This window comes from Callospermophilus lateralis, chromosome 6 (assembly GCF_048772815.1).
Source record: "Callospermophilus lateralis isolate mCalLat2 chromosome 6, mCalLat2.hap1, whole genome shotgun sequence".
In the NCBI taxonomy this organism is placed as follows: Eukaryota; Metazoa; Chordata; class Mammalia; order Rodentia; family Sciuridae; genus Callospermophilus; species Callospermophilus lateralis.
In genome coordinates this window covers 12,770,164-12,785,513 of record NC_135310.1, presented here as the reverse complement: position 1 = coordinate 12,785,513, position 15,350 = coordinate 12,770,164, and the positions used below count along the sequence as shown (strand labels likewise).

At 45.6% G+C, this 15,350-nt stretch overlaps 1 protein-coding gene across 2 annotated transcripts in view; it reads left to right on the top strand.

Moving 5' to 3' along the window:
* Positions 1-14,888, top strand: part of Scaf8 (SR-related CTD associated factor 8) — a 212,126-nt gene extending 197,238 nt beyond the window's left edge. Inside the window, exons 22-23 of one of the 2 annotated variants that reach the window (XR_013091587.2) lie at positions 6,921-7,024; positions 14,857-14,888. The gene's annotated coding sequence lies outside the window, so the exon portion shown is untranslated. Of the gene's footprint in view, positions 1-6,920; positions 8,580-14,856 lie in introns of those variants that run through there. The other variant, XR_013091586.2, reaches the window with a different exon arrangement.
* Positions 14,889-15,350: the final 462 nt, after the last annotated feature.

The window sequence follows — 15,350 nt, the reverse complement described above, 5'->3', positions numbered from 1 at the left end:
GCTGCCTTGCTAAATCATGGTCATTGCTCCTGGTTTGAATGGCTTTTGGTTGTCGTTTTCACAGTGCTGGGATGGAGCGAGGCAAGTGCTCTACCACGGAGCTATACTGAAGCCCTGAGTGGAATTTTAATTCAGGTTTATAGATTTTTCTTCATAAAGGTGAGGCAAGCTTGCTTTCTTTCCCCAGAGCAGAGCTCAGCAGATGGCTCTCCTCTAAGGAGACCATGATCTAGTGTTGGGGGCTTTCTCTGGACCTCGGATGTGAGACAGGCGTGTGATGCCAGTTCTCTTCCTTGTGTTTGGAAGGTTCCATCTGGTCCTCTACATGCATCTCTCTATCCCAAGAACCTTCTAGGACGTGATCACTAAGTTAAAGCCGCACATAGAAAAACTGGGTTTTACTTCCTGTTCATACAGAGTAACACCCACAGAGTTGGCAGAGCTAGTGTAATGCCACACGTGTGACCGGGCGAGGTCAGTAAAGTCTCCTGTCCACGGAGGCTGCTAGAAACATTTTACACAACTGGACAGAAACATGAATTCCCAGTCACTCCATGAGACAAACCACTGTGTCCATGGGGAAGAAAAGCTCCTATTAGAACAAGATGCAGGTTGGGCCTCCTGACTGCAGGAGGGACACAGAGCCCATTCTTAGTGTGCCCGGGCTCACGTCACTCCACATGTAGTGTTTCTCATCTCAGGGCTTCCAGAAAATGTCCTGTGAAATGTAAATCCCAGGTTCTTTTTTTTCTGGTGTATTCTTATTCATGATAAATGAAATTCAGCTTGATTACATTTACTGATTTGGCCAATCTCATATAATTAAGGGAGCTTTTCACAAAGAGACTAAATAGACTGCTGAAGAAAGTATAAAAAGACGTGTTGGAGGTACATTGGTGTTTGGGGCACAGTTGCGTTTGAGTTTTATGAAGGTTTCCTTCCTCCACGGAGAAATCTGGAGACTCTAGGGCATAGCAGCATGCAGTGTTGTTTTTAAAGGCCTATGCAAGCCAGCTTTATTTTTATATTGAAAAATCACCTCCTTTAAAACTCTTGAGAATTCCCCAAATTCCACATATATATAGTAAGTTACATGTAAAGCTTACTTATAATTTTTGGAAAATTTGAGAAATTTAATACTTCAATGGTAATGATGTCAACCTTTTGAAAATGGGTACCTGCCACCGGCCAGGGGGACATGCCAAACACCTTGCACCTTTCTCTCAGTAACTCTTCACAACAGCCTCATAAGGCAGGCACTTTACACACGAGGAAACTGAGGCCAGAAGAAGGCTAAGTAATTGGCCCAAAGTCAAATAGTCAGAAAGTAATGGGATTGCACTCCTGTTGGTTGGCTCAGTTTGACTCCAAAGCTCATGATCTTAATGAGCTTACTCTGCATTGCCTCTCTGTAAATGATAAAAACAGCTGCCTTAATTAATGGTTGTGCAAGTAAAAACAGCTTTCCCATAAGAGGTGCATGCACTTATTTTGATTGGCAGTTACGTGGTACCATAGCCAAAGACTCCTAAATTTCCTTAGCAAGGACATGCACAAAGAGGCTAAAAGCATGCTGTTGGTCACTAGTGTCTAATTTCCCTGTTACCTTCTTTCTGCAATGACTGAATCAACAGGCACATATATCCGTTTTGTTTAAATAATGGGTATATTTATATATTAATAACTAGAAAGCAAAGCTGCGTGAAGAAAAAAAGTACAACAAGGAAAATTAGATTGTAGAATTAAGCTTTAACATATAAAATGCAACACAATTTCTTATTTTCTCTTAGATTGAGTCTCTGATGTAAGATGATAGTTCACAAAGCATCTTCAAGTGCTTTCATTTTATTTAAAAATTTCATTATTTATTTATATATATTTTTTTAGTAGTTTTGGGATTGAACCTAGGACCTCATGCATGCTAGGCAAGTGCTCTGCCACTGAGCTGTACCCTGAGTCCTTTTTTAAATTCTTGAGGCTGGGTCTTACTAAATTTTCCAGGCTGCTTTCAAATTTGCAATCCTCCTGCTTCAGCCTCTCACGTAGCTGGGATTACAGGTGTGTGTCACCACACCTGGCTCTTGAGCCACACACACCTCAGATAGAGCTGTGGCACTTAGGCATCAAGCCAGGACTGCAGCCATCGGAAAATCATCACGTGATACAAAGGGGACGAACTCTGACCTGGGTTGGGTTTGCTTGCTTTCCTCTTGGATGACAGAACGCTAAGAACAAGGTTGAGTTGCCCCTTGCCTAGCTCTCACAATGATCTGCTTGTCCTGCTGTGGCCTGGAACTTTCTCTAGGTCAGGAGCCATGACTGTGTTCCCAGGGACTAGAACTGTGCCTGTCAGAGTCCACCGCTGGGGGCTGGTGAATCCGGGAGTCCGTGAAGGAGCCTGTTTAAACAAGTGAAGGACTCCTGGCTTCTGTTCTCGGTCTCACACTACCTTTGTAAAATGTTGCAATAGAGGGTTGTTTCAGCTCACAAGTTTGGAGCCATGAAGCCAAACATTCAAACAGAGCCTCAACAAAAGAATGTGCAAGTTCAGCCAGGTGCAGTGGTGCACACCTGTGATCCCAGCGACTCTGGAGGCTGAGGCAGGAGGACCATGAGTTCTGAACTCAGCAACTTAGTGAGGCCTAAGAACTCAGTGAGACCCTGTCTCTAAATAAAAAATAAAAAGGACTGGGGATATGGCTCAGTGGTTAAGTGCCCTGGGTTCTAGCCTCAGTATTAAAAAAAAAAAAAAAAAAAAAAAAAAGAACACCTCCAGCACTGTGTCTCCCTAGGATCCCTGTTCCTTTCTGGGTGTTTTCCAAGGTGCCTGGGGAGACCAGGGATGTGTGGTTAAGAGGGGTGTAGAGAGCTGCTCTCACTTCAGGGGGCTCATCCATTGATATCTGGATCAAATCTCTCATCTTCCAGCAGGCATTCTGAAGGTGTCTTGGTATCAGTTCATCTCCACTGTTGCCAGGTTGGAAATTCAGCGTGGCTTTTACTAAGTTGGAATGCGGGGAAGAAAGTTTCACCTTATTTACTAGCTGAATTTTCTGTAGCCAGAAGTGACTCTTACACTTTGCTTGTTTTCTTCCTGTGGCACTCACCACAGACTATCTGTTAAAATTGTTATTTGTGTAGAAATCTTGTCATCCAAATCTGTTAGCTATTTGCTAGATATTTGTTTTGTTTGGTACTCGGGTTTGAATCCAGAGTGCTTTGAACCAGAGTGCTTTACGCATCCTCAGCCCTTTTTATATTTTATTTTGAGACAGGGCCTCACTTAAGTAGCTGAGACTAGCCTCAACTGATCCTCCTGTCTTAGCCTCCTGAGTTGCTGGGATGATAGGTGTGTGCCACTGTACCCAGCTATTTTATATATATATATAAATTTTTTTTTCCCTTATCCCTTGCTTTGGAGGTTGGGAAACTTGGATATGAGTCCTGACTTCACTACTCTGGTAGTCATAAAAACTTTATTTGCCTTCATTACATTTAGTTGCCTTATCTGCAAATTGGGAGAACAGCAAGTTCTGCCTCCTGATTGATTTGGGAATTCAGAGCATGGTGTCTGGCACACAGCAACTGCCAAGTGAGATTTATCGTTATCAGTAAGGAAGCCTTGGAGCTTTCCTCAGGGGGAAGGAATTCTGCAAGTGTCTGCCCTCATCCTGACTTGATTGTGCTACTGGAACCCACAGGTGTCTCTTGGAGCATGTTCCAATTAGGTACTACAACCTTGCCCTGTGTCATAAGCTGCCTGTCACTTTTCCATGTGATGTAGTCAGTGTGACTTGATAATACTTAATGAAGCCTTAAGCAACCTGAACACAAGTTCTTCTCTTCAAAACATTAACCGTGATTTCAGGCTGTTCCTATCATTCCTTGCCAGCCCTTACCCCCACAGGAGGCCAGGAAGGGAAAACGTGATTCTATGCATGTGACAGCCTATGTTTTTGAGCATTGACATAGGTCCAGATACAATGCCAAGGGGGCAGCATTTAAAAAGAAGTATAACAATTCAGGCACGGCAATGCATTCCTGGAATCCTAGCAACTTGGGAGGCTGGGGCAGGAGGATCCCAAGTTCAAGGCCAGCCTCAGCAACTTAGAACTTGTCTCAAAATAAAAAATACATGGGGGGCAAGCTCAGAGGTAAAGTGCCCAGGGTTCAATTCCCAATAGAAATAAACAAACAAACAAGGACATTACAAGAACCCTCCTCCTTGTACCAAAGCAGCCAGCCGCTACTACCCTGATGCCTGCATCATGGATTAACTTCATTTTTTTGAGCTTCAGTCCATGTTGTTTTATGTCTGACTTATTTCTAACATCGGGTCTGTAAGCATCATACAGGAGTTGGTCTATTTGTTATGCTACATACTAGTTCATGTTATAAATATACCACAATTTCTCCACCTGTGTTTGAGGGACATCCGGGTGGTTTCCTGTTTGGGCTGTTACAAGGAATGATGCTGTCAACATTCTTATGTGCATTTCTGCTGCATTCTCCCCCTGGAGGAGAATCCCTGGGTTGTCGTGGATGCCTTTGAGCTGTTTCACTAGTTACTGTCAAAGTTTTTCCAAAATGGTCGTAAAAAAAAGTCACACTGCCACCACCAATTTAGGGGACTTGCTTGCAAACTCGCCAGCTCTTTGTATTGTCCTCCTTTTAGTTTTAGGCATTTGGAGGGCATGCACCGGAGTCTCTTTGTGGTCTTACTTTTTCTTTTCTTGATAGTTGAGAGGTGGAACCTCTTTTCATGTGTGTTATTAGCTCTTTGGATAACTCTTTCCAACAGTAACAGGTCTCATATTTGAATTGCAATGTCAGATGTTTTGTTTTTATTAATTGGTTTGTCCAGTTCTGTGTGTATGCCAGATGCCAGGTCTTTATGGGACACAGTTCCTGCAGACGTGTTTTCTGTGGCCATCTTGGAGCTTAGTGGTTGGCAAGTGGGTCTCGGGGAACGGGAAGCCAAGCGCGGGGTTTCCTTCTTCAACTTTGCCTTTTCTCCGGGATTTTGGTCCAAGACCTCCGAGTCTGGGTCACTCTTGGATGACCCCAATATAGGAATTTTGGATGCTTAATATTTTATCCAGCTTCCCTTCTAGATTTTCATAAGGATCAATCTGAAGTAAACTGTCCCTTCACCTTGACGCATTTGATCACAGAGGATCACAGAGGAGTACCTTGGGATGGAGAAGGGTGTCTGGTACCCTATAAACATGCACAGAGAAAATCCTCTGGGCCAGCCTGAGGTGGAAAGAGAGGGTGAGGAGTTTAGATGGGGCCATGCAGGTCTTGTCCCTAGTCCAGAGATCCTAGCACAACATCCCTGTGAGACCGGGCCTCTTTGGGAAACTCCATCCAGTGGAGTCATGAAAAAAAAAAAGAGGAAGGACAGGAGGGAGGGAGGGAGGGAGGGAGGGAGGGTCTTTTGGGGGAAGGTGTAGTCTGGCTGTGGGTGCACAGAGCTCCTCCTGCTGAGGGACAAGTCATCCAGGAAGCTGTCCTGTAGCCGTGGTGTTTAAAGGTGCCAGAAAGACACCTGTGGTACCAGAGGTGGCCACATAGCAAGTGACAATTCTGTTGAGCACCCAGGAGTGGGCTAGAGAAGGAGAGTGGTCATCTGATCCGAGGCGCAGAGCAAAAGAATCTCAGAGTGAAGGAGCAGGTGAGAAGCCACTGGCACTGAGAACTGCTACAAGGAGCACTTCTGTGCTGAAGGGCCCAGGACACGGGGTCCTTTCCAGGCGAGAACCCCCGAAAAACTTAGTGACGTGCACAGTCCCTTGCCATTGCTAAGCAGATCCCTCCTGCAGCATGGAGATGACGGGTCAGGTGGATGGCATGGCTGTGGACGCCTCATTCAACTGCTTGGAAAAATGACTGTCAGCTGGAAAGGCATGCAGGCAGGCAGGGAGGGAGGAAGGGAGGAAGGAAAAAGCCAGGGCTAAACTCGGAGCAGAGGACACCTCTTCAGTGCTGTGTACCCCCGCACTGTGGTGGGGGCTTCCAGATGCTGTCTGTCTCTCAAAGCACGGTGCAGAACTTGGCTGGGAAGGGGAGGAGGGCATGTCTAAGGGCTGGCAGTGTGGCTTTTACTACGAAGACCATGGCTGATGCCCAGGTCCAGGCAGAATGGAGGATTGGGACAAGTCTGCCACCCAGATGTCCCTGGCATCAGGCTGGTCTTGCCTTGGTGTTTAAAAACGCTGCTCCCGCCCCACCCTCCCCCTCCTCCTGGAGAGAAGAGGAAAAGCATCGGGGCATTGTGGGTAATCCCTAACTGACAAGAGTATTCCAAGGGTTTTCAGTTGGATGGGGCTGCATTTCTTTGGTAATGAGACTTAGTAGTCCATTACTAAGAATGGGCTGCAAATATATAGCAAGGTCCTAACTCCTAGTCCTACCTGTGACTGTGACCTTATCTGGAAATAGGGTCTTTACAGGTGTAATTAAGGTAAGATGAGGTTCTTTGGCTGGGCTCTAATTCAATGTGATTGGGGTCATAAGAGAAGAAACAGACACAGAGAGAGCAATGTAGCCGCAGAGGCAGACATTGCAGCCCTAGGCCTACAAACCTAGGAACACAGGGATTGCCACCAACCGGAGAAGAGAAGAGAAAGGCACAGAACAGCTGTCTGTGAAAGCAGCCTCGGAGAAAGCAAGGCCCTACCCAACCCTGGATTGTAGATGTTCTAGAAATGTGAGCCACTAGGCTTCTGTTGTGTTAAGCCACTTAGTTTGCTATAGTTCCTGACAGCAGCCGCAGCAAACCAACACAACGACTAACTAGCAATGGGGGTTGGTAAGCCGAGTTCAGTTCACAGGGTGGAAGGAAAGGCAGTCACATTTCCATGCCCCTCCTCATCTTGCTTTAAATTCCATCTTTGAACTTGTGTTTTGCTTACCAGGGTATCCTCCCCTGCCACCTTTGGACCCGCCTGACCCCCACCACAGTGTGCGAGTGTCAACCGCATTGTGTGCATCGATCACAGCAAGTGTCAGGAGGCGCCCGGTAAGCCAGCTGAACCTGGCTCGAGTGAGAATTGACACCAACCGAGGACACAGATACAACTGACAGTACAAGATGTGACTGTGCAGTAAGAAATGACTGAGGCCAGGGTCTCACCAGGAAGGGAATCGCTGAATTGCTCTGTGCAGTTACAGCATTTTCTCATATGAATGTCTCTCATCAGGGTCTATCTGTTTGGATGTTGAAGGGCTCCCGGAGATTCCTCCTTGATTAATTCACTTCGTTGCTTGTGTGTGGCTGAGATCCCATCTTGCATCTTCATTCCTTGGGTTCCAAAAGTCCTTTGTCAGTTGTTCAACTACAGCACAGACATCGCCTGAGAAGGTTCACGGTTTACACTCTTAGCAGCAGCCAGCCGTTGTTTACTGTGTGGTTCCAGTCTGGGACCTACAGGGTATACTGAGCCTGTCACAGGAAAGGCCAGGGATGTGGCCTAGGGCCAGGTCATCATAATCATCTCTTTTAGCCAGCTTGTTTTCTGCTGTGCCCCAAAGACCTGACAAGAACAATTTTAGAAGAGGAAAAGTTTACCTGGGGCTCATGGTTCCAAAGGTTTCTGTCCACAGAAGGCCGGCTCCATTCCTCAAGGCCTGAGGCAAGACAGTGTGGCAGAGGAAAGCATCATGGCACCAGGAAGCAGACAGAGAGAGAGTCTAAGCTCATCTCACAAAATATATTCACCCATAGGAAGTCCCCAGTGATCCACCTCCTCCAGCCACACCCTACTTGCCTGTAGTCACAGCTCTCTGATGGGGGACTAACTCAGGGACTAAGTTAAGGTTCTTATAACCCCATCATTTCACCTCTGAAGTTTCTTGCGTTGTCCCATACAATAGCCAAGATTCAACGAACATCGGGGTAGAAACAGTGATAATGAACTTGGAAAGCTTGAACTGTGTTTCCAAAATAGAAACAAGTTCATGGGCCAAATGAAGAGTTCTGTCTTCTCTGTGTGATCCACTCCGTGCTCAGCTGATCACTGTGACAGTGAGCAGGTGGCGCCTCTTTGTAAGCTTAAGGGCCCTTCTCGTCTGTGAAGTGGTATGACAATACTACCGACCTCAGGAGGAGGTTGCAAGATGCAATGAGGTGAATTGCCCAAGGTGTTGTGTCTGCCGAAAACTAAAAAATAAATATTAAGAATTAAAAAAAAAAAAAAGAAAGAAACGAGCCCAGTGTTTGGCACAGAATATTCAATGAATGTTAGTTTAACATCAGTCTGAATTTTTTCTCCTTCATTAATATATAGTTGTTTCTTCATGTAATGCCGATTTTTGCTAAAACTGTCTTGTTCCACAGAGTGACCCAGGGCCCTATTTTCATTCTGCACATGGAGATTAGCTGTCCACCAAAAAAGCATTCAAGTCCTCACACTGGGCAGGGCCCCTATGCCACCTGTGTGTTTGTCACATTGAAAATACACCCACATAAAAAGAGCATCAGGACAAGAGGAATTCCTCAACTGTTTTTCTCTTCTAATACTTGGCGCTTTACGTATATGTGCCCTTTGCAAATATTAAGTCATTTCTTCTGTATATAATTTCATCACGTAAATTTGATTATTATCCCTATTTTACACACAAGGGAATGGAGGGACTGGAGGTTAGGTCACTTCCTGAGATAACAGAGCCGGTGTGGGCAGTGAAGCCAGGATTTAAATCAGACATTCTGACTCCAGTCTCTGACCTATGAAGTAGCCTGCTGTGTGTGGGCATGTGCCTGGTGGACGGATGGACACACACACACACACACACACACACACACACACAGACACAGACACACGCCGTGTAGCTTTTACCTTCCATTACGCTTGCGTTCACTGTTCCTGAAAATGTGTGATGGTCCTAGCTTTATATTTTTCTTTTTCCTTTTATTGTCTTCCTCCTTCCCTCCCTCCCTCTCTCCCTCTCTTTCTCCCTTCCAGGGACGGAACCAGCCCTTGTTATCTGAGCAGTGCTCTGCCACTGAGCCACACCCTAGCCCATCTAGATAATTTCCTATGCAATCACATATGGAGTGGTGGAGTGGAAAGGAGGGGTTGGGTGGCTCACAGGGAGAGGTCTCTGCTACCTCTTCAGGGAGGCAGAGAGTGACCAGAGGGTGGAGTTGCCATCTCTAGGTAGTTCTGCCCTCCGTCCTTATCTCCACTCTCAGCTGAAGCTGACCAGCCTGGGGTAGTGAGGGAGAGTTGTTGAGGACCAGCTCCCAGATGAGCAGGGAGGGAAGGAAAGGAAACTTGGGAATGCCAAGGTCAAATGTGGTGAGGAAAGAGCCTAAGGTGACAGAGAAGGGTAGGGGGAGAGGGTCTGTCCCCCCTGGGGAAAAACATTCGGTTGCCATGTCACCACTGCCCAGGGCTCTGCAGATTGTCTGTGCCCAGCGAGACAGGAAGGCAGCTCTGCAGAGGAAACCAGGGCCCCTCAGCACTCCAGTGGCTCTGGAGTTAGGACCCAGCTCCTGGGCCAGTTATAAAGACACTTCGCCACTGTGGTTGGGAAGATGGAGTGACAGGGAAGGATCTAGTAGTCGGAAGACTCCAGAAGCCCAAAGCTGGCTCCAGCTGGGCAGACCTGGTAGATACGCACAGACGGATGCCATTTTTGCCAGGCTCTGGACCGTGAGAGGGTAACTTTGATTTGCTGCCATTGTGTGGGGAAAACTGTCAGGAACAGCAGTGGAGAGGCAGAGAGGATGGGAGGCTCTTTAGGAGGGAACAAGGAGAAAGCTGGAGGCCAAATGATTGAGAGGGACAGGAGACGGATGACACAGGTGGCCCCGAGCAGTGTGGGAAACAGAAGCTACTGACTGCAGTAGGGAATGGGGCGGGGGAGGGCAGCTTTGGTCAGCTTTGTGTCACTGACCAAAATACCCGATGAGAACAACTTAGAGGAGGCAAGTTGATGTGGGGCTCGCCCTTCCAGAGTTTCAGCCCATAGACAGCCGCGGTCACTGCATTTGAGCCCAGTGTGAGGCAAATACCATGGCCACAGCTGCCCAGCTCCTGGTGGCCAGGAAGCGGGGGCGGGGGGGGGGGGCAGGGGTCACAGTGAAGATGCACCGTTCCAGGCCCTGCTCCCTGTGACCCACCTCCTCAGCCACACCCACCTGCCTCCAGTGACCACCCAGTCAGTCCATTCAAACCAGGATGGACTGATGAGACTACAGCCCTCACAATCCAGTCATCTCACCTCTGAGTCTTCCTGCATTAACACAGCTGTTTTGCATCTAAGCCCCAACAAGGAGCCATCCTGGGACCCACCACAATGACGAGGTGAATGTGAAGTCAGGTCCCATGGGAGAAAGAAAGGCAGGGTTGTGCAAAATCCTAGAGTCTTAGGGCATGTTTTTGGTAATTCTCCCACTAGTTTTTTTTTTTTTTTTTTTTCTCCTGGCACTGGGAGGTTGAACCTGGGCATTTTACCACTGAGCTACGTCCCTAGTCCTTTTTATTTTTTATTTTGAGACAAGGTCTCACTAATTTGTTGATGCTGGCCTCAAACTTGCAATCCTCCTGCCTCAGCCTCCCAAGTAGCTGGGATTATACACTAGTGTTTCTATACTGACGAAGCTGTTGGAATGGGAGCAAAGCAGGAACAAAATGTCACTTTCTTCAGGGGTAGTAGGTGAGGAAGAGTTGGGGGTGGTACGGGGCCGTGAGGCTGCACAGTGACCCTTAAGTGGACAGTCTTATGTATTCACTTGTTTTTAGCACAGGCTGGTAGGGCTTTAGCTAACAGCCTGCCAATTCCTCCTCTGTTTACCTGGCCATGAGGACAGTGCCCGGGAGACATTTCTGAATTGGCTGCTTCTCATTACCTCACCCCAGTGAGAAGATGGATTTCTCAACCACCCACTGCCAGTAGGTGAACTTGGAATGCCCTAGTGACTCCGGGTGAGCAGGTAGCAGCAGGAGGGTGGCTTTGGTTGCTTCACTGTCTGATTCTCTGAGATTCATAGAAATGCTAATCTGGAGTGGTTGCCATTCTTGGTGAAAGGTCAGGTCCTGGTGGGACTCCCCACAAATCCAGGAGCAAGCACCCTTTCTTGGCTGGAGGTGGAGCTCAGTGGTGGAGGCCCCGATTCAACCCCCAGCACCAAGAAAATAAAAACAAAAACCAATCATCACCTTTCTTATTATAGAAAATTGTATTTGTGCTAGGTGCAGTGCCTGTGGTCTCAGCTACTCAGGAGGCTGAGGCAGGAGGATTGCTTGAGCCCAGGAGTTCAAAGCCAGTCTAGACAACCCCTGTCTTTTGGTGGGGGTGGTGGGGGGTGGAGTGGGGAGGGAGAGAAGGAAGAGGGAGAAAGAGGGAAAGGGAGGGAAGGGAAGGGAGAGAGGGAGGGAGCCTTTGCTGGCTGAGAGTACAGATTTGCACATGATGAATCAAGACAGTCTGAGTGGAGAGGAGGAAGGAAAGTAGTTCCCAGTGTGTCTCTGTCCTCTCTCCTTCTCAGGGCTGAATTTTTAAAGCAGGGCGTGATGGTTTGGATATGAGGTGTTCTCCAAAAGCCCCTGTGTCAGCGCAGGAATGTTTGGAGGTGAAATGATTGTGTTATGAGGGCTGTAACCTCAGCAGTCCATCCTAGTTGGAGCCGACTAACTGGGTGGTGACTGTAGGCAGGAGGGGGTGGCTGGAGCAGGTGGGTCAGTGGCCTGAGGGGTGCATCTTCCCTGTGGGCCTTTCCCCCTCCTCTCTGCTTCCTGGTTGCCATGAATGGAGCTACTTTTCCCCACCCTGCCCTTCCTCCATGATGTTCTGCCTCATCTTGGACCTAGAGCAATGGTATCAGCCAACCGGGGACTGAAACCTCTGAAACTGTGAGCCCAAACAAACCTTTCCTTCTCTAAGCTGTTCTTGTCAGGTGTTTGGTCACAGCTTTGAAAACCTGACGCACAGGCCGTCTGTTTTTATTAGGGAATCCCACACTGGTCAGTGTGTTCACTGAGACTCTCCTCCTACAATGATGTGGAAGGCTTCTACAGCGTGCAAACTGGCTCTCCTCCCCTGGGTTGGAAGAGGGATGTAGAGGTTGGAGTGAGAAAGGATATTATTGGCAAAGAGTAGCCAACAATAATTGCTTTTTTTTTTCCTGTCTTTCTTTCTTTCTTTTTAAAAAATGGTTAAATGCAAATACCCTTAAAACTCAGAGGGAAATTGTGGGCAGAAAGATTTCACTAATCTATAACTATGGGGAGCCATTGCAGGTGTTCATGATAGTTCTGTAATAATCTAGAGGATAAAATTTGAACATAAAAAATTTTGATTTTTTTTTTAAAGAAAAAAAACTGTTCTTTTTGGTCTCATGATATAAAATTAACCTTTTAGTCACTCCTGTTGAACACTTTAAGGGCTGGGAGTGCTTGCCTTAGCATCTTGAGGTCCTAGATTATATTCTCAGCACTGGACAAAAAAAAAATCCAGTTTGAAAGCTTGAATTTGGATTTTTAATATTTGTGACTTTCTTAAAGTTTATAATTAGAAAGTTTGGGTAAAAAGAAAATAGTAGCCCCAAGTTCAAGGTATTATTGCTCAAACTTAAGACAACAAAGATTTATGAATGCATGTATCTGTTAATATGTATTTATGTTCTGTGCTAAGACATAAAATTTAAAAAGGGACTTCTACATGACACCATTCTCCAATATATCACTAAGGTCGTGAAATTCCTTTAAGAATTCAAAACTACAGGGCTGGGGATGTGGCTCAAGCGGTAGCGCGCTCGCCTGGCATGCGTGCGGCCCGGGTTCGATCCTCAGCACCACATACAAAGAAAGATGTTGTGTCCACTGAAAACTAAAAATAAATATTAAAAAAAAAAGAATCAAAAACTACAAAAGTATAATGTTGTTAAATGAATTAGTTAAGGCTGTATACATTGACATGCAAATATATTCATTTTATACACATAAATATGTATGACACACCAATGAATATGTACTAAAATTATTATAGATGATACCCTAAGACTTCTTCCTCCTCTTCCTCCTCCTTCTTCTCCTTCATCTTTTGTACTGGGGATTGAACCCATGGGTACTTTACCACCCAGATACATCCCCAATCTATTATTTATTTACTTATTTAGTTTTGTTGTTGTTTTGCTTTTTGGTACTGAGAATTGAACCCAAGGGCTCTCTATGATGGAGCTCAATTTTATTTTTGAGACAAGGTCTTGCTAATTTGCCCAGGCTGGCCTTCAACTTGGGATCCTCCTGCTTTAGCTTCCAAAGTAGCTGGATTATGGGTGTGCACCACTGTGCCTAAGTTTTAGCTCATTTAATAGCCTTACTTTGATACAAGAATCCCAAATTACATATCATCACCCAATTATAATACTTTTTCAGGAAGTACATGATGATTAGTGTGTACTGATTCAACTACTTGCCAGTACACCTGGACAAATTTCACAGCTCTTTTACACAGGCAATTCTAACATCCTGGCTGAAGTCCATTCTCTAGATAGTTTAACTTTAAAAATTAGTTCCCTTCTAAAGATCCCATCTGTGCACCAGATGGCCCCATGCCAATAACTTTCCACTTCAAATGGGACTCAATTTATCTTTGTCAGCAAGCAGAAGTATTACCTGTTTTCCTGTCCTTCTTATCCATGTAGAAATGAGACACCAAAACCCTAAACCCCAATATTCTCAATAATAACAATAAGCAGTTTTAGAACGGAAAGTTAGGGAGACTAGGCTGTTGGGGGCAGAGTGGGAAAAAAACTGAATATCCACAGAGAGGCCTGGGAGGAAGCAAAAGGAATTCAGAAGAGTCAACAGAGAAGCTTTTGGTGACGTCCAAGAACAAGTTTAATGGGACGAGGGAATTGGAAAAGTAGAATTAGGGCCATAAAGGGAAGTTTGAGAGAAAAGGTATGCTTGTATTTTGTAAGTTTTGCATTTCACAGTGAGTTTATGGAAACATGAACACATTTCCTATGCTGAGGGCGCCAGTGAAAATAACTGCTGACTACATGACCAGGTGCTGGGCATACATAGTATTATATATAGAACTTTATTTTGATTCAGATACATGTTCAGATACGTTCATCAGGCTAAGTTTTATAAATTGTGAAAAATAAAACAAACTCGAGCAATCAATGTCAAGGTGATATATTTTTAAAGAATTTCCTCTCTGAGGGTGAAGTCCAAGGTAAGTCTTTGTGAGCATACAGGGTGCCTGCACACGGGCTCCTCAAGAGACAGGCTGGAACATGAGCAAGTAGAACCTGAGTGCGCCACTCGAAACTCACTCAATTTGAGAATGGTCTGCTTCCCAGGGAGCACCGAAAACTACCGTCTCTTCTTTGGAGATGTCAGTGATGGGGTGGAGATGCTGATGGTCCTGGTGAGGAGAGAGTCGCTGACATGAATCAAGGCTTTGGATTTGGAATCTTGAGCAGTTGTCTGAAGAAAGCATAGATATAGTTTAGATTTTATAGAGATTATATAGTATTAATACAAAGTGGCTATTTGTTTTCCAGTATTCTTTCAAACATATATAACTAACATATATAACTTACTTGGTAATTTGTCAGAGGGAAGGGAAACTGGTAAAATAAATCTAAGGGAAAGAAAAGCAACCTCTTGCCCATGTATATGTGCACACACAGGGTACACACATGCATGCCCACACACATGACTATATCATGCAATCATACCATACATATATGCAAATGGTTTGAAGCCACTGGAGGGTGGATCAAATTTGGGGCTAAAGTCAGCTTTTTGGAACTCCAATGAAGCCTATCTCTCTCTCTCTCTCTCTCTCTCTCTCTCTCTCTCTCTCTTTCTTTCTTTGATTTAAAACATGCAGCAAAGAAAATCATACAAGGTTCTGAGCACTCAGCAGAAAAGATCCATTTGTATTTGGCCAAGTGATCTGCAGAAAGGAAACCATGTTCTTCCTTGGAAAGACTCTTCAAGAAATCTCAACTTCTCCAAAATTATCCTAACCTATTGCAGAGTTTCTGCCTATGTCAAAGAGATGGCTGGACTGGAGTCAGTACAATCTTTGCCTGTTTCCTAGATTCTGGAGCACTGGGGAGGGAGACTGGGGTTAGCCTATTAATGTGTGGGGCATTAAGTAATGGGAATGCACCTAGTAGGAGGAACCAGTGCTGGAACCCTTGTGTCTTCCACAAATGATCTGTAAAACCACATAGGAGCTCCTAAGAGATAGGTATTAAAGGCAGTAATTTTCCATGGGCTTGTCATTGTGTGAATGTGTGCAGAAAGTCCCTTCTGTAGCTGGTGGTGCTCAAGCTGAGGCAGGGGGTTTACAGTCAGGAAGACTCTCTTCCTTCAAGT